Source organism: Panthera tigris, chromosome F2, assembly GCF_018350195.1.
Source record: "Panthera tigris isolate Pti1 chromosome F2, P.tigris_Pti1_mat1.1, whole genome shotgun sequence".
Taxonomy (NCBI): Eukaryota; Metazoa; Chordata; class Mammalia; order Carnivora; family Felidae; genus Panthera; species Panthera tigris.
In genome coordinates this window covers 69,537,626-69,564,973 of record NC_056676.1, presented here as the reverse complement: position 1 = coordinate 69,564,973, position 27,348 = coordinate 69,537,626, and positions in this window count along the sequence as shown.

The window sequence follows — 27,348 nt, the reverse complement described above, 5'->3', positions numbered from 1 at the left end:
GATATATTTGTGAAAACTAAGAAAACAACACTGGTAGCTTCCTATTAACTAAACTCCAGTTTTATGTGAATTTCAGCAGTTTTTCCTTTAATATGCTTTTCCAGTTCTCGTATCCCATCTACAATACCACATTACATTGACTCTTTAGTATCTTATAGTCTGTGGCAGTTTCTTAGATGTTTCTTGTTATTCATGACCTTTGCCGTGTTGATGATTATTGGTCCATAATTTCATTTTGGTTTATCTGACGTTTTTCTAATGATTAACAGTCAGTTTTTTCCATCATTAAGAATGGGGACTAACATACAATTCCATAGATAATGTGTAATTAAAAACGTGATCGTAGTTTAAGACCATGTGACACCAACATTGACCTCTGGGTCACCTGGTACACTAAATCCAGCCATTTTTTTTTTTAGAATCTTAGGAACTTTGATCAAAATGGCCCATTAAACTGCATTTAAATTCAGTAGTTTAAAACCCTTCTTAGCAGAAAAATGCAAATCGAAACCACAATGAGATCTCACCTCACACCTGTTAGAATGGCTATCATCAAAAAGACAAAAGATCACAAATGCTGGCCAGGATGTGGAGAAAAGGGAACCCTTTGCTTTGTTGGCAGGAATGTAAATTGGTTCTGCTACTATGAAAAACAGTATGAAGATTTCTCAAAAAATTAAAAATAGAGCCACTGTATGATTCAGTCACTCCGCTTTTGGTGTCTATCCAAAGGAAATGAAAACATGTTCATTACAGCATTAGTCAGAATAGCCAGGATATGGAAACAACCTAAATGTCTCTCAATGGATGAATGGATAAAGAAGATGGGATACACACACACACACACACACACACACACACACACACCACATATGAATACTATCCAGTCATGAGAAATAAAAAATCCTGCCATTCCAAACAATAATGGTTGAACTATGAGGGTATTATTCTAAGTGAGATAAGTCAGACAAAGACAAATTTGTATAATATTACTTACATGTGGCATCTAAAAAAAAGCTGATCTCATAAAAACTGAGAGTAGAAAGGGGTTACCAGCAGCTGTGGGTGGGAAAATTAGGGAGATGTTGGTTAAAGGGTACGAATCTACAATTAGAGGATGAATGAGTTACCAGGATCTGAGGTACAGCATTGTTATTATAGTTAACAATACTGTAGTGTATAGGGGTGCCCGGATGGCTCAGTTGGTTAAGCATCAAGCTCTGGGTTTTAGCTCAGATCAGGCTCTCATGGTTCGTTTCATGGGTTCGAGCCCTGAGTCGGGCTCTGCACTGGCAGTGTGGAGCCCTCTTGGGATTCCCTCTCTCTCTGTCTCTCTCTCTCTCTGCCCCTCCCCTGCTCTCTCACTCTCTCTCTCTCTCTCTCAAAATAAATAAATAAACTTTTTTTAAAGTTTTTTTTTAGGGGCACCTGGGTGGCTCAGTCGGTTAAGTGGCCGACTTCGGCTCAGGTCATGATCTCACGGTTTGTGAGTTCGAGCCCCGCATCAGGCTCTGTGCTGACGGCTCAGAGCCTGAAGCCTGTTTCCGATTCTGTGTCTCCCTCTCTCCCTGCCCCTCCCCCGTTCATGCTCTGTCTCTCTCTGCCTCAAAAATAAATAAATGTTTTAAAACAAAGTTTTTTTAAAAAAATACTGTATTATATACTTGAAAGTTGCTAGGAGACTAGATCTTAAACTTTCTCACCACAAAAAGAACAAATGATAACTATTTCACCTGATGGAGATGTTAGTTAACACTAGGGTGGTAACCATATTGCAAAATACAAGTGTGTCAAATCAACACATTGTACACCTTACACTTACACAATGTTTTATGTAAATTATGTCTCAGTTGAAAATATGCTGACACAACTGGGTGGCTCAGTAGGTGGAGCATCCAACCCTTGATTTCAGCTCGGGTCATGATCTTGAGGTTCATGAATTCAAGCCCCTCATTGGGCACCGATAGCACGGAGTCTGCTTGGGATTGTCTGTCTCCTCTCCCTCTCTCTCTGTCCCTCTCCTGCTCATGCTCTCTAAACGAACAAACAAACCAACATTTAAAATATGCAATGGAAAAAAATTTCCTCTTTCCTAAATTTCACCAGAGGATGTATTTATATAGTAATTCAATCACCCAGAAGACTGTTTGTATTTTGAGATAATAGCTAATCAACAAAAGGGAGGAGGAAATGTGTATTTTTTATTTTCCTTCTGGAGAAGTAGTGTACTTAAGAGTTGGTTGAGAATAAGGGAGGGCTCTGGAGTCAGGTGAGCCTGAGTTTAAATCTATTGGCTGTATGATGTTGGGCAATCCCTTCAGCTCTCTGCGCTTCAATTTCCTCATCTGTAAAATGGGCCCATGAAGGGTACTTACCATCACAGAATGTTTGAGAATAAAATGAAGCAGTTCACATCCAGGACAGTGCCTGGCACTTTGTAGGTACCTGAAAGATATCGGCACTTACTGTCTCTACAAGGGTTGTCACATGGGGCTCACTGAATATCTTTTACTGAATTTTTCTGGTGAGTAATGCGGAAATGAATATGCATTATAAAAAGTTTGAAAGTACAGAAGAAAAATGTAAAGAAGACCATCAAAGTTGTCCATAGTCTCACTACCTGAGATTCCTATTAACATTTTGACTTATGATGGCATGCCTGGGTGGCTCAGTAGATTAAGTGACCGACTCTTCGTGTCTGCTCAGGTCATGATCTTAATGCTTTAGTCTGTGAGTTGGAGTCTTGCAAAGGGCTTGCCTGCTTAGGATTCTCTCAGTCTCTCTCTCTCTCTCTCTCTCTCTCTCTCTCTCTCTGCCCCTCCTCTGCTTGCACCCTCTCTCACAATAAATATTTCGACTTATATTATTTCAATCTTTCCTAAATATATGCTAAATTGGAGCCTATAAGTATACATTTGTTTTATTTCTTCAAAATTTAATATATCGTATATATTTCTTTGTAACCTGCTTAAATTCATCTTCATATTCTGAACGTCTCTCTACAATGTTAACTATTTTTGATTAAACATACTTTTTAAAGACTTGCTTCATAATGTACTATGTGCCTTCACCAGCATAACTTCTATTTCCCTGAATTAGGCTGCCACCAGCAATCTCTTCATTATGTAGAGAAAGAACATGGAAATCCTGAAACACGAGTCCTGGCAGGACCCTCTAGTCCCTTCCACGGATACTGTGTACCGAAATGGACTTGTGAGGTCAGTGAGGATGAAGGTTTGGGAAACTCTGCCTACTGAGAAATCATTCTTCAGAAAGGTTTTACCTCTGAGCTTGTACATGACCTTCCTGGCACTCCCATCCAAGGAGTCCTCTTGTCTCAGAGGAGAAACATTCCAGTTTAATGAAAAATAAACACATAAACAGAACGAAAGAAATTGACAGATGGCTCTGTCGGTTAAGTGTCTTGAGTCTCAATCTTGGCTCAGCTCATGATCTCACAGTTCGTGAGACTGAGCCCCACATAGGGCTCTGCACTGACAGCCTGCTTGGGGTTCTTTCTCTCTCTCCCTCTGTCCCTCTCCCGTTCACACACTGTCTCTCTCAAAATAAATAAATAAGCGTGGAGAGAAAGGAAGGAAGAAAGGAAGGAAGGAAGGAAGGAAGGAAAGAAGGAAGGAAGGAAGGAAGGGAAGGAGGGAGGGAGGGAGGAAGGAAGGGAAAAAGAAAGAGTTGTGTCACATTTTCATTTTTATCGCATGTTAGACTACTACCAAGAATGATGCTCATGTATGTGTTTACCAGCTTATTGCACGTTTTTGTGAACATATTTTACTCAGACATATTGCCCGTGTTTTTGTTGAGGTGTTTTTTTAGTTTTTGGGATTTGTTTTCGAAATTAAGTTATTTTTCCCTCCCTCCTTCTTTGCATCCTTTCCTTTCCTTTCCTTCCTTCTTTCTCTCTCTCTCCTTTTCTTTCTTTCTTTTTTTCTTTCTTTTTTTCTTATAAAAGCAGCACACTATATACTATAAAAAAAATCAACAAACATATCACCCAACAGAGATTCCTGATGGTTATACCCATGGTTAACTCTAGGATATATATCTCCTTCTTAAGTACACACACACACACACACACACACACACACACACGCTCATACACACTTGCATTTTCCTTGGGGAAATAGAATCAAAGAATACCTTATTTGCATTCTACTTTTGTCACGTAATAACATATCACAATTGGCTTCCCACAAAGTACAAGTATTTCAGTAACATTATTTTTTAATAATCCTATAGCATTCCACTGTAAGTTTGTATCATATTTTACTTAACTGGTACCTTATTGCTGGAAATTCATCTCACTTGCAAATTTTCATTATTAAACACAGTAATGCTGCAAACATCCTTGTGACTAAATCTTTGCATGTGTCCTTAATGATTTCCTTAGGGTAAACTCTTAGAAATTATTTGTGGGACATTAACACTTCGTTTGCCACGTAAATTGCAAATATTTCTCCCGGATCTCTTATGTGCCTTTCCTTTTTGTTTATAATGGGTTGTTTCATAAATACTCTTTAATTTCAATAAGCTCATATTTACAAGTCCTGGAATTTATGATGTGTTCCTCTTGCTTTTGTGTTCAGAAAGTCATTACTTATCTTGTGATCACACCGTAGAGTGTGTTTTAGTTGGTGCCTCAATATGTATTCCCTGCCCGCCCCCCCCCCCCAATAGTCAGTCTGAGCCTAGGACGTCAGTCTGTCTCCCTTCCTGGTGAGCAGTTCAAGAATGGATTGGCTGATTCATTCCTGACAATAGCATGTGAAAGGAAAGCGTCTAGCTGCAGGGAACAATGAACCTTAAGCATGAGATAGAAGAAGATATAATTTCTCTTCTTAGGTTAAAAAAAAAAAAGACTACATTTCTTTGTTGTTTAAGACAGTGGTTAGCCACAGAAGTGCTTTCAGCTGCAGGTAACAGAAAATCCACTAAAAGTAGATTAGACAAACATGGGTTTCTATTTCCCCCTAACCAGGAGTCTGGAGGCTACTTGATATTGGCACAGTGGTGGCTCATTTGTAGCTATCAGGTGGCTGTTGCAGCCTTAGGCATCACGTGCGTGGTTCAAACAGACCCAAGTGAAATGAGCAGCATCAGCTGTGTCTGGCCCTTTTACCAGAAAAAGCCAACGTCTTCCCGGCGGCCGTTGGTAGACGTCCAGTCCCATTGGTTGGAACCGTCACATGGTTTCTGCTAGCTGCAAGTGAAGTTGTGAAAGCAAGCATTTGGTTTTTCCAGCCTCTGTGGCAAAGGCAGCCAAGTAGGAAGGGATAAGGCATTGGGGCTATGGTAACCAACAGGCAGTGTTTGCCTTGGCCACTTTGAGTTCAGGTTTCTGGTGTTTGGAAGGCATCTTAAATAGAACAGTTGATATTTTTTTTTTCTTCCAGATGTTTCAACAGTTTCCTTTTTTCCCCCTTTCTAACTCTTTCATTCATCTGGAACTTAGCTTTATTAGATTACAGAATTCTGCAACTTTCCTTGCAGGAGTAAGCACACCAGTACCTGGGAATATGGACACATACATAGACGCGGCAAATCTTGCAAGATAGTCTGGATGTTGAAGCCCAGAAGTCTGTACCAGAAAAACTGTCCCTGGGCTCACCTGTCGCGTCAGAAGAACTCAGGGAGATTGGTTGCTGAATTGTATCCCAGACTGGGTGATTTAGCATCCTAGGTCAAAGTGTTAGTACTCTTGGGTCTTAAATGATAAGGTCCAATCCCTCACATCCAGTTAGCAAGTCCCAAGCATAGGGAAATTTCTATTTGAACGCTATAGCCTCTACCCATGGACTGAGTCAGATGCTTCCCACACGAGAGAGGGTTTTCAAAGAAGACACCGGCTTTGGGACACTGGAGATGACTAGAAGAAAAAAGTTGGCTACTATTTCTCAAGCACCTAACCACAGTCAGCTATAGTATATATGTACACACTTTGTGTATATATTTTCCTTCAAACAAACAAAACTCTCATGGCACCTGGCTGGCTCAGTCAGTAGACCATGCAACTCTTGATCTTGGGTTGTGAGTTCGAGCCCCACGTTGGATGTAGAGATTACTTAAAAATAAAATCTTAATAAAAACAAGAAAACTGAAAAACTAAAAACTCCATTGCAGTATATGGTGAAGCAAGGCATGGGCTTTGGCCCAGAAAGAACTGAATTGGAATCTGCAATGCACTTACACCGCACCAACTATGTGAGTTAAGTCGGAGCCTCATTCTCCTCATTTGAACAACGAAAATACTTTCACAGCATGTGGGTGGGAAGAAGATAAGACAAACCCCACGTTGCCTGATGTAGCTGCCCGGGTTACAGGTAGCATTTTAATTTTCTTAATAGCACATGGGGCTATTTTCTTGGTAGTCCTACTTTGATATTTTCCTACTTGTTTATTTATGTTTACTGGCTATCCCCATTCCCCCTCACTGGGATGGGAACACTGAGAGGAGACCTTATCTGTCTTGTTCATCTCTATATTCAGGGAATAGAGCACAGAGCAGGTTCTCCTCAGTAAAACTCGCTGAATGTGTGTAGACTGAGTACAGAGCCTAAGGTGGTTTCTCGCACATAGTAAGTGTTTAGTAAAGGCTCATTCCCTTCTACTCTTTCTCCAATACCTAGGCAGTGAGTTCTTTGGGAATAAGCCCCAAAAGCAGGGTTCCAGTTTCAGCTTGGATAGTGTGTAACTGTGTGACGTTAGTCAAATGACTTGCCTCTCTGTTCTGTTTCCTTCTCGGTATAATGAGAGGGTCCAGAGCGATGACCACTTCCAGCTCTTTCACTCTGCAGCTTTGTGATTCTGCGTGAGTTGCAGCCTCTATACATAAAGAAGACCACACATTGTACCTTCCTTTTCCTAACACAGGAGAGACGACACCTAATAGAAAGATCTGCTTCCGTGGAACCCGGAAAGAGGAATGACTCCCAATGACCAGACTGTCATGGCAGAGAGAGGCCTCAGAAAACTTCCAACCACCCCCCCCCCCTTGGTGCATGGGCTCTGAGAGGTGAAAGTGACCTTCCCAAGGTCATGTAGCTAGTTACAAGCACAGCCAAGAGGAGAACTAGATTTCTTAACTCCCAATGTCTCTTTTCTCTGCTGTCTGTGTCTCCAGGACACTTCATTTTTTTCTGGCTGTGTCCCTGCCTTTTACCTGTCCGCTGGCTCTCAGTTCATTTAAGTGCATAGATATCACTTCTCTGGGGAGAAATTTGCAGTACTCCAATGTAATGGTTAAGCACAGTTAGATGAATGGTCTCATGTGACTCTTATTGCTTGATTCATGATTAAATATTAACCAATGTCTTCTCGGCACATGCTGTCACTTCCCTCCAAGTTTCCTTGGCTGTTTGTCCAGCCCTCGTTCTTGGGGTCACCATCTTCCTGTCTTGGCTCTTCCACACTTTATCCGCCCCTATGTCTCTCAGGCATGAGAGACGCATGTTTCTCAGGCCCAGGGATTCCTACAGAAATAGAATTTTTTCCTTATAATGGCCTAGGTCTTCGTACTTGGGTCTCAGGTCAAAAAGGGTTACCTGGCACTCATGTCCTTCCAAACTTGCTGAGCACAAGAAATCGATGCTCTGTGGTCATGACACTGAATTCGGCCCCCAAATGGTCTGGTTCCAATCTACTCCTGCCGCTCTCCAGGCACATGATCAAAACAAAGTTACTGCCCACACAGATCTTCAACTGGCTTGGTTGATTGATTGATTGAGAAAAGGGAATAACAACATTGCTTTCACAGTTAAACAGTGAGCTGAACGAGGCTCTTACGGGTGTAGTTTGTGGTGCAGTGTGGCGCATCTCAAGCTCTTACTGAACACTTGTTAGGAATTATCAGTACGTAAACCCTTTGCTGGCACCCAGCTCTATTAGCATTTCTTGGGGTTCAGTTGCAAACTAATAGAACTAACCCGACAGAGGGAATAACAAAGATGCGTGCCTTGACCAAACTCTAGGAAGCTTCCTCGGAGTCCTCTCCTCTACCTGCCCGTCACGTCGGCTTCTAAAGACCTGAACAAACACTAACACTGTTTCTCACGGTGCAAAGAGGCATCCCTAGGATGACGGTAGCCCTGCCTAAGGAGCCTGCCTGAGAAAACTCAAGGCTGCCAAGAGAACTGACTGTTTCATCCTGGAGATAGTGCCCCTGTCTCCCAGCCAGCCGCTGTGGGAGGAGAAGCGTAACTTCAGTAAGAGCCAGTTAGCAAATCCATAGGGGTTTCACATCACCAATGCCCTTCTCACCTTTTGTCACTTTTCCTTTCCCTGACTCTGCATAAGCCCCTGCTCCCCCCCCCCAACTTCCTACTCCCTGGTTCTCCCTTTAAGATGCCCCTTCCCCCGTGTGCAAATCGGAATGGACTTTGACTCTCTCCCTATTGTCAGCAGTTACTGAATAAAGTCTATTTCACTGCCGTCACTCATGCCTGGCTTGTGCTCATCTTTGACAGTGATGGTCCAAGGCAGCCACTCAGGTCGTCATTCAGGACTCCAGGCTGACAGCACCTCTGCATCTTTAATATTAGCTTCTATGTCGTCCTGCGGTTCACCACTCCAATCATCCTGGAGAGGAAAAGAGCTTGGGGGAGTGAGCAAGGGCCAAACCTGGAGGTGGCTCGCTTCATACCCATCCATATTCCTTTTGCCAGAGCTCAGTGACAAACCGGGTGCCCAGAGACAAAGGAAATGGGCTTGGTGTGGAGTGGGTGGTCTCCAGCCTGCATTCCAATCAACTCTATCCTACCCTTACCTGACTCTCCTGTCTTTATAAGGAATTTTCTAACAGTTTCAGGGTTGGAGCCCCAGTGTCTTCATGGAGTTCCCTGCAAGTTCGCTGTTTGGTTTTGGTAAGCCCGAAGGAGAGAAACAAGTTATCGAGCGTGAATCGTGTGTCAGTGTACTAGTCAGCTTTTGCTGCAGCAACAAATATCCCCCATTTGTCACGGCTGACGATTGATTTTCTTGCCTAGGTTCAGTTCAGCCGTGGCTGTGCTCAACTTGGGTCAGTGAGCCCGCTCGTCCCTGGATCTGAGCTGACAGATGAGCCCAAATAAGGGTCAAGTTGTTTTCACAGCAAAGCACAAGAGTAGGGAAGACATTTCCAAACTTGGTACATATATTTAAGATTCTGCTAGGATTTTACACACATCACACTCACTCACAGTCTGTTGGTCAAATTAACATGGCCACATCCCAAAGTCAACAGACACAAAAGTCCATCTTACATATAGAGAAAGAGAGGAAGCAGGGCAAGAATTGGGAGAAAGTGAATGATGGTCAGCAAACAATGCAATCTGTTAATCTATCACAGCCACATGCTGCACTGAAGATATAATAAATATTATTTCACAACCTTCCCAGTTTTGCATTTGAGAAAATAGACTTCAGAGAGGTTAATATTTGTCCCAGTTCTCGACAGATGATAAGTAACAGTCAGAATTCAACTTGCAGTCTGTTTCACTCTAAAACACATTCCTTTTCCTTGCCCCTCTTCTTTTTTTTTTTTTTTTTTAATGTTTATTCACTTTTGAGAGAAAGACAGAGTGGGAGCAGAGAGAGGAGGAGACACAGAATTCCAAGCAGGCTCCAGGCTCCGAGCTGTCAGCACAGAGCCTGATGTGGGGCTTGAACCCATGAACCGCCAGATCATGACCCAAGCAGAAGGTGGATGCTTAACTGACAGGGCCACCCAGGCGCCCCTCCTTGTCCCTCTTCTAATAGAGTCAAATCACAAGAACACTTGCTCAGTTTCTTTGTGAGATTGTTTCTTTTCCCAGAAACCAGAGCAAAAATAGGTCTGAGGATCATTATATTCTGGTTTGTATTTCTCCTACCTTTCCCCACGTGTGTCTGAGGCTCTCCATTCCTTAACGGATGCACCAAGATGCCATCATGCACTTAAGAGAAACACCTCCTATGTGAAGCTGGGCCAGACATTCAAGGCCAGGCTTTGGTCCTCCGGGTTCTCTTGTGCCTCATACAGACCTCTAGTTCAGCAATGACCACATTATATCAGGTTTCTCTGTTGAGTTTTCTGTCGGTTTCCATTTATAACACTATAGCCCTTAGCCATTTTTTGGAAATCGGTGTGGGGGGGTGTTCGTGCATTCCTTTCAGCAAATAATGAAGGCTAAATATACCTGTGCCCATATGTAGTAACAGCTTCCCACGATTTCACGGGTCTGTGATTCTCAATGAACAATATGCGCCATGGGCTGTGGGCTACAGGGACCACGTCTTTGCACTTTGGTTTCCCTGACACCTCGCACAGAGCTTAGAACCCCAAATAGGTCCTCAATGCATGTTACCGTGTGGTTGAATAAATGGATGGGTGAAGTAAGGGAGGAACCATAGCAAAAGTTGCCTAGCGCTCATTATGTGCCCAACACTGTTCTAAGTGATATTTGCGGGTTACCACAATGAAGTCTCGCAACTTACAAGGTAAATACTATTATTCCCATCTTAGAGAAGAGGAAACCCAGGGACCAAAAGCATCAGTGGTTGGTTTAGATCACTCAGCTAGTTCCAGAGTCCCAAACTGTAACCACCCGGTTATAAGAAAAATGAAACAAAAACATTTTAGAACATTTTAGTTCGGTTTCTTTTCTTTTCTTTCCTTTTTTTTTTTTTTTTTTTTTTTAAACTTAGATTCAGCTGATATCTTTGGAGGGCCTTCTAGGTGCCAGGCCTTAGGCCAGGTGTTTTCAGCTCTAACTGGAGATTGGTGCTCACTTTCCTTTGGGGTTCTAGGCAGTCCCAGCTGGGTGGGAGATGTTGTGGGCTTTTGCCCCCCTGTGAGGTCCAGACAGAGCAATCCCTGGTCCAGAATCAGAAACACAGTTTTTCTTTTTTTTTTTCCTTTAAAAAACCAATTTTTTTTTTTTACATTTATTTATTTTTGACAGACAGAGAGACAGAGCACAGGTGGGGGAGGGGCAGAGGGAGAAGGAGACACAGAATCCGAAGCAGGCTGCAGGCTCCGAGCTGTCAGCACAGAGCCCTACGCGGGGCTCGAACCCACCAGCCGTGAGATCGTGACCTGAGCCGAAGTCGGGCACTTAACCGACTGAGCTACCCAGGCGCCCCAGAAACACAGTTTCTCTTCAACAGAAACATTTCCTTATAAATGGTCAAGATTAATGGGGCTGTTTTTTTAACAAATTGATATTTACTTTAAATAACATAGGCTGGTTGGACTGGTCCATCAAGGTATGGAGTCTTTGATATCTTGATCAGCTCAGTCAATCTAGAGCAAACAGAACCGTGTGTCCACCTGTCATCAAACACAAAGACGCGATTGCTTTTTAAATTGTGATCACAGAATTTCCTGGCTACTGGGAAAATTACATATGATAAAGACAGCAGTTGTGGTTAGAAGTGCCAGGAAAGAGGGCACCTGGATCCCGCTGTTACTGTGTGATTGGAATGGACGCTTTCTTGCCTCCAGGTCTCAATTCCTTATCAGCGAAATGGGAGAACTGCACAAGGTGATTGCTAGACATTTTTAAAGTTTTAATAGCCTGTGAGTCCGTGGAGGTTTTTTTTAGCGCCAGGCCTCAGCAATGTGTCAAAAGCTGTAAAGAGAGAGGTGAGAGATCAACTTTTCTTTCTTTCTCAACACAGATGTGTATATCGAGCATAGTTCTCAGTTCTCTGGATGCGGCAGTGAAGAAAACAGATAGGCATGCCAGCCTTCGTAGAGTTTACATTCTACAGAGGGAGGCAGACACTAAAGAAGGTAAATGAGTATATCAGAACGTGATGAATACTACAGAGAAAAATAAAGCAAAATAAAGCAGAGCAGAGGATACAGGTTGGGTTGTGCCTCCCATTCACCGGTTGAAGTCCTAAGGATCCCGAGCGCCTCAAAACGTGACCTTATTTAGAAATAGAATGATGGCAGATGTAGTTAGTGAAGATGAATTCACGCCAGAGTAGGATAGGCCCTAGCCCAACATGACCGGCGTTCTTATAAAAGGGGGAGGTTTGACCACAGACACATACAGGCAGAGAAGGCCACGTGGATGCAAAGGTAGAGATCGGGGTGGTACATCTACAAGCCAAGGAACACCAAGGGTTACCAGCGACACCAGAAGCTAAGAAGAGAAAGTCCCGGAACGTGTTATCTTTCAGAGCCTTTTGGAGAGCATGGCCCTGCGGGCACCTTGAACTCAGACTTCCAGCCTCCAGAACTGTGGGACAACAAACTTCTGTTGTTTGAGCCACTCAGTTTGTAGTGCAGCCCCAGCAAACTCACACGGGGTCCGGCAGATTTAAATAGGATGATGCAGGAAGACCTCACAGAGCAGGTAACATTAATCAAGGTCAGCAAAGATGCTGGTGTGAGTGCCAGAGATGATGGAGAGAGAGCAGAGCAGGGGCTGAAACCGGGAGCTAATGGAGCATCACGTGTGCGGGGTCCGACCAATGGTAAGTGAGATACAATACAATATTCTGCAAGAAGAAAGCTGTTAAGTGGTTTTGAGGGAGGAGTAATATGCTATGATTTAGCTTTTAAAGCGTACCTCTGGTCGCTGTAGGAATGGCCGTCAGGGGCCAAAGGTGAAAACAGGTGCCAGCATCCTGGCGTGGACCAGGAAGGGTTTAGATGGAAGTGGCGAGAAGTACTCAGGGTATGGACAGAAAACACGCACACACACGCCCGAAGTGTGTCTTGGGAAACCATCCAGATAAGGACTCCTAGCTCTATGTCATTCTTCCCTCTTCCTGGTTCCTTTCCTAATTCCATTCAAATAAAGATGGTCTTGTGCTTTAGGTTCAACTACACAAAACTGATATTTAAAACAAAAAAATTTTTTAATGTTTATTTATCTTTGAGAGACAGAGAGAGACAGAGTGTGAGCGGGGGAGGGACAGAGAGAGAGAGAGAGAGAGAAAGACACAGAATCGGAACAGGCTCCAGGCTCTGAGCTGTCAGCACGGAGTCTGACGTGGGGCTCGAACTCACAAGCTGTGAGATGGTGACCTGAGCCGAAGTCGGACGCTTAACCTACTAAGCCACCCAGGCGCCCATAAAACTGATATTTTTAAAGGTTAAAAATAGAAGCCATTTCAGGGGCTCCAGGGTCGCTCAGTCAGGTGAGCGTCCAGCTCTTGATTTTAGCTCAGGTCGTGACCTTGCTATTCATGAGATTCATGATGGGGCAGAGTCTTCTTGTGATTCTCTCTCTGTCTCTCTCTCTCTCTCTCTCCCTGCTCCTCCCTTGCTCATGCTCTCTCTCTCTCTTAAAATAAATAAAATAAACATTAAAAAATATAGTGGCCATTTCCAGATGGCTCAACCCCAAACCTTCTCCAAGAGTTAGCCACAATTCCCAAGAAAAAGAGAATGTTAAATTGCCCCTGGTAGAATTCTTGACATCCCAGTGGAACGTGAGCTTGAAACACAAGGTAAGTTTTCGAAAAATAAAGAAAGTTGTCTTCCTTGTACAGTGGATCATTACTGGACTAAAACTCACATCTGCATCATGGAGGGTCTTATCCAACATTGTTCAGCATCTACATGACTCGTGCACTTTGGCTTCCGGTCACCAACTGAAGAATTAGAGTCAATGAGTCTTGGCCACCACCGTGAAGACCGATGTCCCAGGATACAGGGCTCTTGGCAGTCATTACTGATTCAGATATTTTCACTTTTATGGGCTGTTTATTTGGGGTAGTACCTTGCTCTTTGTAACGGTTGCATGGTATTCTACATCATCTAGAACGTTACAACTTATCCGACTATTGCTCAGGGATGAATAGGAAAGCTGTTTTCTTTTCTCCACATTATACACAATGTTGTAATGAACACCCTGGTGCACACGGGTGAGGGTTTCTTTAAGAGACATTTCAATTGGTTTCCTTTCTTTTTGCCTTTATACTTATTTTCCCCGTCATTTTAATTAAGAAAAATTTCTCAAATAAAGAAAAGTGAAAAAGAACAGTATAGCTTTATCACACAATGCCATCAATTATGAACACTTTGACACATTTGCCTACTTTTGATGGCTAATCCATTTCACAATAAGTTACAGATAGAACTCTTATTTCACCCCTAAATGTTTCTGGCTCATCTCCTCCAAACAAGGACATTTTCTTACTCACAATACCATATCCACACCTAAATAACAATTAACCAGTAATTGCATATTCAGATTTTCCCAGTTGTCCCTAAAATATCTTTTACAGGTGTATATGTGTGTGCGTGTGTGTGTTTAACAGACCCAATCAAGGACAAGGTCATGAACCTCTTAATCTGTAACAGTCATCTTCACCTCCATTCTTTCGTGACTTCAACTTTTTGAAGAGAGCTGACCAGTTATTTCATAGAATGTCCTATATTCTAGATTTGCCTTTATTTGGGGGTGGGGTGGGTGGTGGGATGGGGATGGAGTGGGGGGCATTCTTTCTCTAGCAAAAGCTCTGCTAGTCTACGAAGACTAGTTCGAATGCCCTGAAGTTAGTCTTTGTAAATCTACTCAGCACCTATCGAAATGAAATTTAGCCGGGTAGATTCACAGTCAACTGGAACACCTGAATTCTAGGCAAGTAGATCTCTACTGGGGGCAATCGTCCCCCACCCACCCACCCACCCAGGAGACATTTGGCAATATCCAGAGGAAGAAGATGTTGCCGGCATTTGGTGAGTGGAGGCCAGGGAGGCTTCTAAATATACCACATTGAACAGGACAGCCTCTCACAATAAAAAATAGTTTGCTTCAGTGTCAACAGTGCTGAGATTAAGAAACCCTGCTCTAATCTATCTATGACTCTAACATCAGCTCGCTCTATGGCCTCAAGCAAGTGCCGTCCTGTCTCTGGGCCCCTTTTGATGGTTCTTTCTAGCCCCAGCCAACCCAGTTAGAGGCAAGTTCCACTTTACTACTGGAATCTCTGCAGCTGAGACTGAATGGCTCAGAACATTCCAGGCGAAAGCGTCCTGTTTGACAGCAGGTCAGGTTCACATCCTCTCTTGTTGCTAACATCCTCTTTCACACACTGTAGACAAACTATTTTGGGGCAAAGCCATACAAGACAGTTTGGAAAGACCCAACCACAAGACAAAGGGGCTGTGGCTAAGCAATGCCACACAGTGTTGCTTATTTCTGTTGAGTCTTATGATTGACCAAACAAATGGGTTATGAACTTATAAAGGAGAAGAACAAGGGGGAAAGCAAAATATCGGGACAGACACACACTTCATTTATTCTTGTGAAGGGAGAAAAGGCGACCCAGATAAACTGACAATCACTCACCCTAAGGTCTGTTGAAGGTCCACCTGTAGGTCACAACTACCCTTGGCTTCATGTCAAGCAGCCACTGTGAACTGAGCGCCTATTACGAGCCAGGTACTCTACTGAGCATTGAAACGGATAGTGTTCATTTAATTTTTAAATCTTACAACTCTGTGGCAAAATTTACTTTCCAAAAATGGCTTCAGCAAGAACTGCCATCTCACCAGCTTTTCTTCCAGTGCAATTTGGCATTCAGGAGGCAACGAGAGGTTCCCTCTGCTGAACACAGCTGGGCTTTAACTGCAATGCAAGTGACCCCACTTGACTCGGGGGTGAGGTCACAAAAGTCAGTAGAGCTTCCATCTGGAGCTCTGGGGACACTCACTCTTAGAACTAAGCCACCATGGAACTGGAAGGTATTATGCTGACTGAAATAAGTCAGGCAGAGAAAGACAGATACCATATGTTTTCACCCCTATGTGGATCCTGAGAAACGTAACAGAAGACCATGGGGGAGGGGAAGGGGGAAAAAAGTTACAGAGAGGGAAGGAGGCAAACCATAAGAGGCTCTTAAATACTGAGAATAAACTGAGGGTGGATAGGGGCTGGGGGAGAGGGGAAAGTGGGTGACGGGCATGGAGGAGGGCACCTGTTGGGATGAGCAATGGGTGTTGTATGGAAACCAATCTGACAATAAATTATATTTAATATTAAAAAAACAAATAAGATACTTCTTATAGTTTTATTGTAACAAATATTTACAGATCAAATGACCAAAAAAAGAACCGAGCCACCATATTTTGAAGGAAACCAAGAAATCTACGATGAAATCCATGTGGAGGAGAACCAAGAATCCCGAAGCACAACCCCGGCTACGTTCCCAGCCAGTACCAACCGGCCACCAGCCCTGTGAGTGTGCCATCTTGGAAGCAAATCCTCAAAACTACTTCTGCTAACACTGCACGGAGGAAAGATGAACTGTCCCTGCTCAGTGCTGCCCGACTGCAGATACATCAACCACATAAATGGCTGTTATGGTCTTAAGGACCTCAGCTTCGGGATGGTTTGTGGTGCAGCAACGCGTGACTGATACCAACGCCAGTGGGTAGGTTTAGGTACCTTTACTTCACAATTGGGAATGCTGAATTCCGAAGAGTGGAAAAGCCAGAATTCAAACACAGGTCCGTCTGGTTCCAAAACTTGTGCCCTTAAACCACCACACACTCCTGCTCATGGAGAATGAGATGCCATCCATGCTGTCAAGGGGTATGAACCCCAGATGGGAAATGGGACCTAAACGTTGTGCATTAATACAAAATTCGAACTCAAATTGCCCAGATGGGTAATACCAATCTTGGTACGCTATCCTGCAGAAAAAACATCCAAGAGGACATGTCATGTGTGACGACAAAAATTTTGCGAGACCTTGAATGTCCCATAATTGGGAACGGTTGATAAGATATTATGCAGCCAATAAAACAGATAACCGTGAACATGAGGGGACAACTTGTAAAAACGATTGCAAACTCATATGAAATAACAAAAGCGAGCCACGAAATGAAATGTGCGCTAAGCTCGTGTCAACATAAAGAACAGAGAGGAAAATCAGATGTATTTCACTTCTCCTAAGTTCCTGGCACCATATGTATTGTTCTTTAATTTCGACTTTCTAAGAAGAGGAAGTATTATCCTTGTCTCACAGGTCAGGGAACTGAGGTTCGGAGAGACTGAGTAACTTGCACAAAATCAAATAGCTACTGCATGGCTCAGCCAGGGATCAGACCAAAGAGAGGAGGATGGGAAATTAGGAGGACATAAGCAGCAGGTGGAGGCGGGGTTGAAGGTAAAGGCAGAGAAGACGTGAGCAGGTAGAGGGCATCAGGGATGAGATTTGATGAGGTCAAACGATGATTTTTACCATTGGTTTCATTTACTTCTCTCGGCAGAAGCAGACTTACTTTTTCAGATTATGGTTTCCTCATGTTCGTTAAAATCAGTAACTATTTCCCACCTGCTGGGCCAAGGCTGTGCTAAGCCCTTGGGTACAGGGATGAATATAACACTGGTGTGACCTGAAGGCACCGCTGGGTAATTGAGGCTGGTACAGGGCCCATTCTTTATTTCTGGGGACACTCCAGGACATCTACTGGCAGGGAGACGGGTGGTGAAAGACACCAGCGATTATGAGCAACGTTCTGACACCATTTGCAGAATGGATGGTTCACAGGCAAAGAAATGCACAGTCAGTTCTTGGGGCCCTGCTCCTTGCTTTATCCTGCAGGTTACTTAGAACTCTTCAGAGAAAAGGCTCTCTGAAGATACAGGGCTGAAAGGATGAGCGAACAAGTCAGCAAAAACATAGACATTACTGTCAGGATGCTCCCTGGGGAAGAGAAAGGGCAAAATGTAAGACTCCCTCTCATTTGGAGAGTACGCAACAGTTCTTGGAACTCTTTATGTATATAATTAGGATAGCTAGTCTCCAGAATGGCCCCCAGTGATCTTTGCCTTCTCGTATTCGTACCTTTGTGTGTCCCCCTCCCTTGCTGAATAGAGTTAGCCTCTGTAACTCAGAAGACATTCAGAAAGGATGCATGTGACTTCTGAGGCTAGGTGGGAAAAGACACTGTGACTTCTGCCTTGCTCCCTTTTGGAATATTCACTCTGGGAGAAGTCAGATGCCATGTCATGGGGACGCTCGTGTGGAGAGGTCCGTGTGACCGGGAACTAAGATCCATTCTTAATAGCCAGCAGTAGTGAAGCCGTGCGATGATTGCAGCTGTGGCCTACAATGGCAACCTCTTGAAAAATCCTGAGCCCAAACCATTCAGATAAGTTCTCCCTGAAATCTTGACCCACATACGCTTTTGAGGTAATAAGTATTTATTGTTGTTTTAAGCCACTAAGCTTGTATTTGTTAGGCAGCGATAGCTGACGAATACAATAATCTTATAGCTATGTTGAGCTTTCTAAAAGCAAAGAATTCACAGCAAGTAGGTTGCTTTTTTTCTTTTCTAAAACAGGCAGTATTTTATGCTTTCATGTTGTTCTATTTCTATATAAGTTTATGCCTGAATGTTGTCAATAATTTGGAAAATTCAGAAAAGTATAGCAAAGAGAAAAACATTCCCTGTGATTAGAGACAACTAGTAACAACACACATGTTCTTACAATTTTTTATGTACACACAAACACATTTTTAAAAGTTTTTAATTTATTTTAATTAATTAAACAATTCTTAAGCAGAACACGCACAGGCAAAAATCGCAAACAATGCAAAAAAAAAAATGAGAATCAACCACTAGGTTCAGGCTCTTAGTCTACCAGTCTTTGAATATATGATAGTATCAACTGTAAGATAAATTGCTAACTCAATACATAGAGATCTACTGTATCATTTTAGTTTTTAATATTTATTTATTTTGAGAGAGAAAGAGAGTGGTGGAGGGGTAGAGAGTGAGGGAGAGCGAGAGCCCCGAGCAGGCTCCACGCTGTGAGCGCAGAGCCCAACATGGGGCTTGAACCCACAGACCATGAGATCATGACCTGAGTTGAAATCAAGAGTAAGATGTCCCACTGACTGAGCCACCCAGGTGTCCCAAGACCTACTGTATCATTTTAAATGTCTATGCCCTTGGCGATCTATGGATATGTCATACTTACTTGACAAATTCCATAGGGGCACACATTAGATTCCTTCAAAATTTTCAACACATTGTAAACAACGTCTCAGGGAACATCTCTATACATATCTCATTTTGAGTATTTGTCTAGGTATTTCCTTTGGATAAGTTTCTGCAGGTGGAATTGCTGGGCTAAAGTATATGCATTTTAAAATTCCTTTCTCAACAGCATGTGAGTCATGTCAGATATTATTATCTTCATTATATAGACCAGGAAAGTGAGAATTGCAAAGGTTAAGTGACTTCTTCCAGGAAACACCACGGGTAAACTGCAGGTCAGACACTCCGACCCACAGTTCGGGGCTTGAGATCTCATCGCTTCCTCTGCTCTGGGAAAGGTCTCAGGGCACAATGTAGGCTATCCGTAAGCAGAAGAGCCTCCAGAAAGAGTAAATGACTCTCCCATTCCCTCAAGCTGGACCCCTCTTGTCCTTCCTCCCCACTCTGAGATGTGGGCAGGGAGGGACCCGGTGTTTCTTCTCATCCCTTGAAATCAAGGAACAGAAGCCAGCTGAGTTATTAGAGTTTCAAGAATTGGAGGATAGTGTGGAATCAGCAGTTTCCGGGAAATAGTGGAAAGGACTAGAATTCTAATATTAGGAAGTAGTGAAAGATGTCTTCTGAAATCATACACCGTCCAAATTGTTATTCTTTTGGATTTTCCATCACTATGGATTATATCAGCCATGATGCCTACTGAGTCTCTGGGGTTAACAGGTAGAAACAGGTGGGGCACGGTCAGAGTGGCCGACATGAACAAATCAGGAGACTATAGACGCTGGCGAGGATGTGGAGAAACAGGAACCCTCTTGCACTGTTGGTGGGAATGCAAACTGGTGCAGCCGCTCTGGAAAACAGTGTGGAGGTTCCTCAAAAAAGTTAAAAATAGATTTACCCTATGACCCAGCAATAGCACTGCTAGGAATTGACCCAAGGGATACAGGAGTGCTGATGCAGAGGGGCACTTGTACCCCAATGTTTACAGCAGCACTTTCGACAATAGCCAAAGTATGGAAAGAGCCTAAATGTCCATCAACTGACAAATGGATAAAGAAGATGTGGTTTACATATACAATGGAATACTAGTTGGCATTGAGAAGGAATGAAATCCTGCCATTTGCAGCAACATGGATGGAACTGGAGGGTATTATGCTGAGTGAAATAAGTCAGAGAAAGACAGATACTATATGTTTTCACTCCTATGTGGATCCTGAGAAACTTAGCAGAAGACCGTGGGGGAGGGGAAGGGGAAAAAAAAAACTTATGGAGAGGGAGGGAGGCAAACCATAAGAGGCTCTTGGATACTGAGAACAAACTGAGGGTTGATGGGGGGTCGGGGGAAGGGGAAAGTGGGTGATGGGCATGGAGGAGGGCACCTGTTGGGATGAGCACTGGGTGTTGCATGGAAATCAATTTGTCAATAAATTGTATGTTTAAAAAAAAAAGAAATAGGTGGGACGTTTAGTGCCAGTAAGGTAGGGAGTTGCATCTAAATGAACACCTCAGTCATGGGACTATATTAAAACAAGCTTTTTTTTTTTTTTTTTTTTAATCCTCAAGGAAAAGAAACTAACCTACTTCTCTCCCACTCCTTTTCACCCCCTGTGAGAGACAGTGTGGTTTCATAGAAAGAACATAGGGTTTGGAGTCCCGGGTTATAATCCCGATGCGGTGTCAGAACTGGGGATGTCATTGAAACCCTGAGTTTAGTTTGCTCATCTGTAAAATGGGTGTATTAGTCGCTATCTCTCAGATTCTCGTGAAGAACTCACAACATCGTGTACATGAAGGAGCCTGACACGTGGTAGATAAGTGCCCTCGTCAAAGAGACTTTCATTTCCTCTTTCTTCCCATCCCTGAAGGAGATCTTTGTAACCAGGTGATATTCCATATTACCTGAGAAAAGGTCATTTCCAAGGGTTCTGGGATTGCCAGCCTTCTCTAGGCTTAAAAGAGACAGATAAATAATCATCCTTTTCACATTTGCATCCGGGCATATCTTGTGAGAGGGCCTGCATGTGCACACCCACCCACACACACACACACACTCACCTGCACTCACACCTATTCACACCACACACACTGTGCTCACCGGCTAGAATTTCCCTCCATAACCTGCCCCGGTACCAGTACCGATGCCCTTTAGACGGGTCCCAGCAAACAACTTAGGTAATCACGCCTTAACGTGGAGAGGCCTTCGTTAAAGTCATCCCCGAAGATAACCTGTAAATTACAAGTTTTCCCAAAAACAGGATCAGAGAGCTCGTGCGGTGGGCCGATGACAAACTGCCGCGTTCGCCGGGCACAGGATCGGGGGGGACTGGACCAGACTCCGAGGGAACCTCCTTGCGAAGAAACAGTCCACCTTCCGCCCTCGGCCAGCAGGCTTCCATCCAGGCCTCCACACGCTGCCGCTTTGTTCGGGGCTGGCTGAGGGCTTTCGGGAGCTTTCTGCCGGCAACCTGCGCGGAGCTCCCCCGGCCTGCAGGATTTCTTAATATCCACACCGGCTTTGGGAGCACACGCTTAGGCTCTGTCCTGGTCTTCTGGGGAAGCCGCTTCAGCTGTAAACACGGTGCGGTGGCTGGACACCGGCTGCCTACCTTATCACACGAGGCGGGGACTGAGAGAGAGACAAGCTCCATTTCACACGCACCGATGGCTCAGGATGACTGTCGTCTGTTGTGCGCTTCTTGATAAAGCGACCTGTGCATTCACACAGTGCCTTGCACACAGAAGGCCCCGCGTTTGGTTTAATGCTCTGCCATCGCTGTCTTGAAATTTGTGGTAATGTTTTTTTATTTAATGTTTATTTAGTTATGAGAGAGAGAGAGAGAGAGAGAGAGAGCAGCGGAGGGACAGAGAGAGAGGGAGACACAGAATCTGGAGCAGGCTCCAGGCTGTCAGCACAGAGCCCCTCGCGGGGCTCAAACTCGTGGACAGTGAGATCGTGACCTGAGCTGAAGTCGGACGCTTAACCGACTGAGCCACCCAGGCTCGTATCCAAAATATGGATAATATTTCTAAGACATTAATGGGTGTAACCCATCCCCTGCTCTCCAGCAGGACCACAGTAAAGAGATTTCTTCTTCCAGAAGCTTGTCTGAGGGAGCCCCACCACTGTTCTCAGGACACACCGGGGTGCCTCCCAGGCCTGAATTTCCACCTTCTCTTTCCTGCTGTGATTCCATGAGCTCATGAGCTAAGCCCTGGGAGCCATGATTTCCTCTTATCCAGCACTTTCTCGCCAGCTTCCTTCTGACCTAACATTCTCCTGATGCAGCTAAAATGCATTTCCTCAGCAGTAGATATTTCTGAGCTCACCAGGTCACCCAGGAACATGATTGGGCAAGTCCAAGAGCAAATAGCTGCTGAAGGAGTTTTGAGTTGAGGAAGGAAGGAACTAAAGTTTGGTAAGAGCACTTATTAAGGGCCAAGTACTTTTCCCAATGTGATCCTCAACACTGAGTTTCAAGGGAGATATAATTAGGGTCCCCCACTCTCAACCTTTTAAAAAAGGATAAACTGAGGCACAGTAAATCTTGCAAGGTCACACAGCTATTAAGTAGTCGAACTGAGATCACAACCCAGAGTTTTTTTTTTTTTTTTCTGGATGCCAACGCATAAGATTCTTCTGTTGCTGACGTTCACAAATTACACTGCTTACATTTTCATTATTTCCCTCTTTCATGTCAATATGGATGATGGCCTTATGGCGATATATTACACCAAAGGAAAGAGTAAGTAAAGAAATCAGAGTAAGAAAAATAAGAATAAAAATAATGATAGGAAAAATAAAATGAAGCCAAGGATAGGGTTAGTACTTGAAAACAAGGGTTTTAAGTCTTACAGACTTGCTATAGATGGACGTTAATTGGGCTCTGAGCTTCCCAGCAGCCAAAGCAAGAAAAGAAATAGCACCAGTTAGGTTTTCTTAATGCCCCCAGAGCTGAAAATAAAACAAATATGTTAAAATTAAGATTATAATCTGTCTCCAAAAGAAGTGCTATCTTGGCACTGAGACAGGAAAGAAGTCTCCCGCATGGATTTTTTATAAAGGTAACTATGGCGAATCAATGCTCCTTATTGACATCCTTACTTTATGACATACACTGGCCAGGGCTAAATTTTGGTATATATACAAACACTGCAAATAATTCATGTGGGCAAAATGGTAGTGTGGTCTGTTGTTGAACTGAAGGTTGGGTTAAGTAACAACTGAAATCAAATTACATTTGTCAAATTGACCATGTGGATTGTATCCATCAAAGCAGACTAGGTAATGTTGTGGCACAAACAACTCTAAAATCCTAGAAGTTTACGACTTACTGATTGGGTGACTTTGGACATGCAATTCAACGTGGCCAAGCTTCCTCGTACATTAGAGGAGAAATGTAATAGAATGTACCCCACTTGGTGGTTATAATTTAGTATTCCATCACAGATGTGAATATATCTGACCGGGCTGGAGCAAATGGTCTCTATGCTTCCATTTCTGGTTTTTTGTCTCTCTCTTCTCCTTCCCCCTCCCTTGACCTTGTGAAGGCCCTTTGATATATTGGGAGGGGATGACTCTCTCTCTCTCTCTCTCTCTCTCTCTGCCGAATAGTGTTGAAAAAGAAACCCAAAGCTGGAGGCATCACAATCCCAGACTTTAACCTGTATTACAAAGCTATAATCATCAAGACAGTATGATATTGGCACAAAAACAGACACACAGATCAATGAAATAGAATACAGAACCTAGAAATGGACTCACAGATATACGGCCAATGAATCTTCAACAAAACAGAAAAGAGTATCCAATGGAAACAAGACAGTCTCTGTAGCAAATGGTGCTGGGAGAACTGGACAGCAACATGCAGAAGAGTGAAACCGGACCACCTTCCTACACCATCCACAAAAATAAGCTCAAAATGGATGAACGACCTAAATGTGAGACAGGAAACCATCCGAATCCTACAGGATTCTCTTTTTTTTAACCAAGAAATTGACAAGCTATTAGATAAACCTGTTGGGTGCACTCACTATTCTATGGAGAATCTCGGGGTCGGGGAGGACTTAACACATCATCAGACCCATCTACCGATCTGATGTGTGGCCATCAGCCTTCTTTTTCATTGTGCTACTTGCCTGGTTCTCCCGCCCGCCCGCCGGCAGAGTCTCCTAAATTGGGTACGGGTACTGCAAGCAAAAATAGGACCCTTGGTGCTTTTTTGAGTTCTGCTTCTTCATGCTTCGCTTCCTACTCAGGTCTTGGCAGGTTCTGCTTGTATCTTTCCCGTGTGCTTTGTTTGGGCTTGGCTGCTGCAAACCAAGGAAAGTTTAATTACCATTGACTGCCCGCCTGCCCTCCCACCTGCCTCCCTGCCATGAGCTTGTGATACTCTTGTTGTCGTCTCATCCAAAGCAGAACCCATATCCTGAATGATAAGCTTGAGCTCTGGCCACCTGGTGAGGTCACTGCTCCAACCCCAGAACTTGACAGGCTGAGACTGGAATTCAGGTACCTACTAGGGTTCAGGCTGGGACGGGACACGGAATCTCCTCCTTGGCAGTCCTCATTGTCCCCTTCCTTTTATGTAGCTAATCATTATTTTGCCAGCTTCCGTAAAATGCTTTTCTCAGACAACATGAAGTCAGTCTTGCCAACCAAATCGTTTCCCGCAAACGCATTTTATATAAAAAATATTAGAGCCACAGGGGACTGCAGAAACAGGAAAATGTGTGGGTAAGCCTGCTATACTTTTGTCATTAGAACATGTTCAAAAATTTCCCATTCATTCATTCGTTCATTCATCCCATGCCTTTTATTGGGCATCTCCCATATGCCAGGTACTCAGCAGGTTCTAAAGATAAAGTGGGGAGCAACAAGAAGGACAGGATCTTTATCCGCAAGAAATTTACAGCCTGAGAAAGGCCCCCCACTCAAAGAAGTGGACTATCTCTGGGGTATGAAGAATCAACCAGAAATAGAGTTCAGGCCTCCTGACGCCCAGTGGCTCTGATGCCCCTTTAAGTGGGCATTCGTTCCGACTTCCTCAACTTCTTCATTCTTTGCCATGCATTTCATCCCATTGCCTCCTTCCAGAGCTCAAAGCATGTGCCAAGATTTAGATTTCAACAGCTCTAAAATGAGTTCCCTCTGGCAAGAATGAGGAATGCAGTAGTTGACTTTTACCCCAGGCACAGGGGGGCAAAGATGAATAAACCCGGTCCTTGTTTTCTGCCTGCAGGAGCTCCCAACCTGGAAGAGAAAACTACAGTGAACTGTAGACGGTGCAAAAAGAAAGCCCAGGGCTTCCCTAACTGGGGCAGAGATATGGGTCCAGAAATATGGCATGATTTTAGGTGGTGCACCTCTTTTAATTGTAACATTATTCCATGTATTTTTTGTAGGAGAAAAAATACAGGGGCACCTAAGTGGCTCAGTCAGTTAAGCGGCTGACTTCGGCTCAGGTCATGATCTTGAAGCTCGCGGGTTCGAGCCTCGCGTGGGGCTCTGTGCTGACAGCTCGGAGCCTGGAGCCTTTTTCAGATTCTGTGTCTCCCTCTCTTTCTGCTCCCCCACCTCCACTCTTGCTTTACCCCTCTCTCTCTCTCTCTCTAAAGTAAATAAACATTAAAAAAAAATCTTAAAACAATTAAAATACATATATATAAATAATACCTCAACCCCACGTTAACCGTTTCTCTTTTCACTCAATCAACAAATGCGTGGTGACTGTTACCCTGTGCCTGGCACTCTTCTGGCGTCTGAGTGTCCGGAAATGAACAAACAGCTACAAATCCCTTCCCTCATAGATGTTACGTTGAGTTCAAATACGTGATTTAAATGTAAAAAACGAGATGATCGAAAGAAAGAAATCCACAGATAGGCCAGCATTGCCATTTAGTGGATGAGTAACCCCAGCCCAGTTTTTTAACCTTCTTGTGCCTCAGTTGCCTTATCTGAAAAATAGGGGTAATAATTGTATCTTCCTCCCCGAAGTTCTGACCCTGGTGTGAGCTGACACGGAGACATGCACACAGTGCCTGGAACACAATAAGCACCTGTGACTGTTGATTTTTTTCGCGAGTACAGGCTAAAAATTTTGAAGATGAAGGAACGACTCGGTTCTGGAAAGCTAGGCTTAGGACATCTTCCCAAGCGCCTGGATAACTTGCTTGTTTGTTTGTTTGTTTTTAAAATTAATTTTTTTTAATTTTAGAGAGAGAGAGAGGGCACGAATGGGGGAGAGGGGCAGAGGGAAAGAGAGAGAATCTTAAGCAGGCTCCACACTTACCGTGGAGCCCAGTGCGGGGCTTGATCCCACGATGCTGGGATCATGACCTGAGCTGAGATCAAGAGTCAGACGCTCAGCCTCCTGAGCCACCCAGGCGCCCCTGGAGAACTTGCTGAGATGCATACTTCTCAGGCCCCACCTTAGAGACCCCCAGATCTTAGTAGCTCTGAGGCAAAGCGCAACTCCTGCTATCTCCCTCTCTCTTTCTTGCTCCCCTTGCTATCCTGAGAGTGAACGACTGGGGGCTGCTTTAGGGTTCAGATAAGGGCTCCTTCCTCTCAGGAGGGTGGGGTAGGGAAATGCCTTCCTGGGTGCTGCGGTGCCTTGAAGGGCAAATTCGCTGGCAAGTAGCTGCGTTCTGGGGGAGGCGTTGGGCCAAGGGACAGCAGGTGCACAGGGGCAGGAGAGAACAGGTTCACTTGTAAAGCTGCAAGACGTTGAGTGGGATTGGCGTGCCTGGGATGTGAGGCTGTTGGCTGGCTCTGATTTGAAGGCACACTGTGGCTTGTTGTCCCTGGCCCGCGGAGCATGCTGAATCAAGTTTAGTGGAAATCTGCCAACAAGGAGCTGTTTGAAACTGTGAGAAGTTTGCGTTTTAGGGCTTAAGATATTGCCCTCGGAAGCCCAAAGCAGCTGCTACGAGAAAAACCAATTCCAAGGGCATCTTTGATAATGATTAGCAACGTGTCACTTTGTCTGCAGGGTTCCCTTTTAACAGCAACCCCACCCCCTAATGATTTCAGAGGATCTGGAAAATGTGAAGAACCCGCTCAACTCCTTCAAGAAAACAACGGATCACGCTCAAGTGTTCTCATACATTTCCAGGAAGCTTGGCTGGGAGGCAGCTCGAAGGAATAAAATACCTAAGGGTCCCTTTCATAACCCTCACATGACGAAGAGAAAGATGAGAAAGTGCTATGGAATCAGATGAGCAGAGGTTCAAATTCTGACTCCACCTTGAACGAGCTGTGTGACCCCGGGCCAACTACGTAGTTGCTCAAGACCTCGGGGTTCTCTTCTGTCCAGTGGGCTTCACGTCCAGAATGAGTGAAATGATGTGTGTGTGCCGTGAGTGGCCCGCTGCCTGGCACCCAGCAGAAGCTCAGTAAGTGA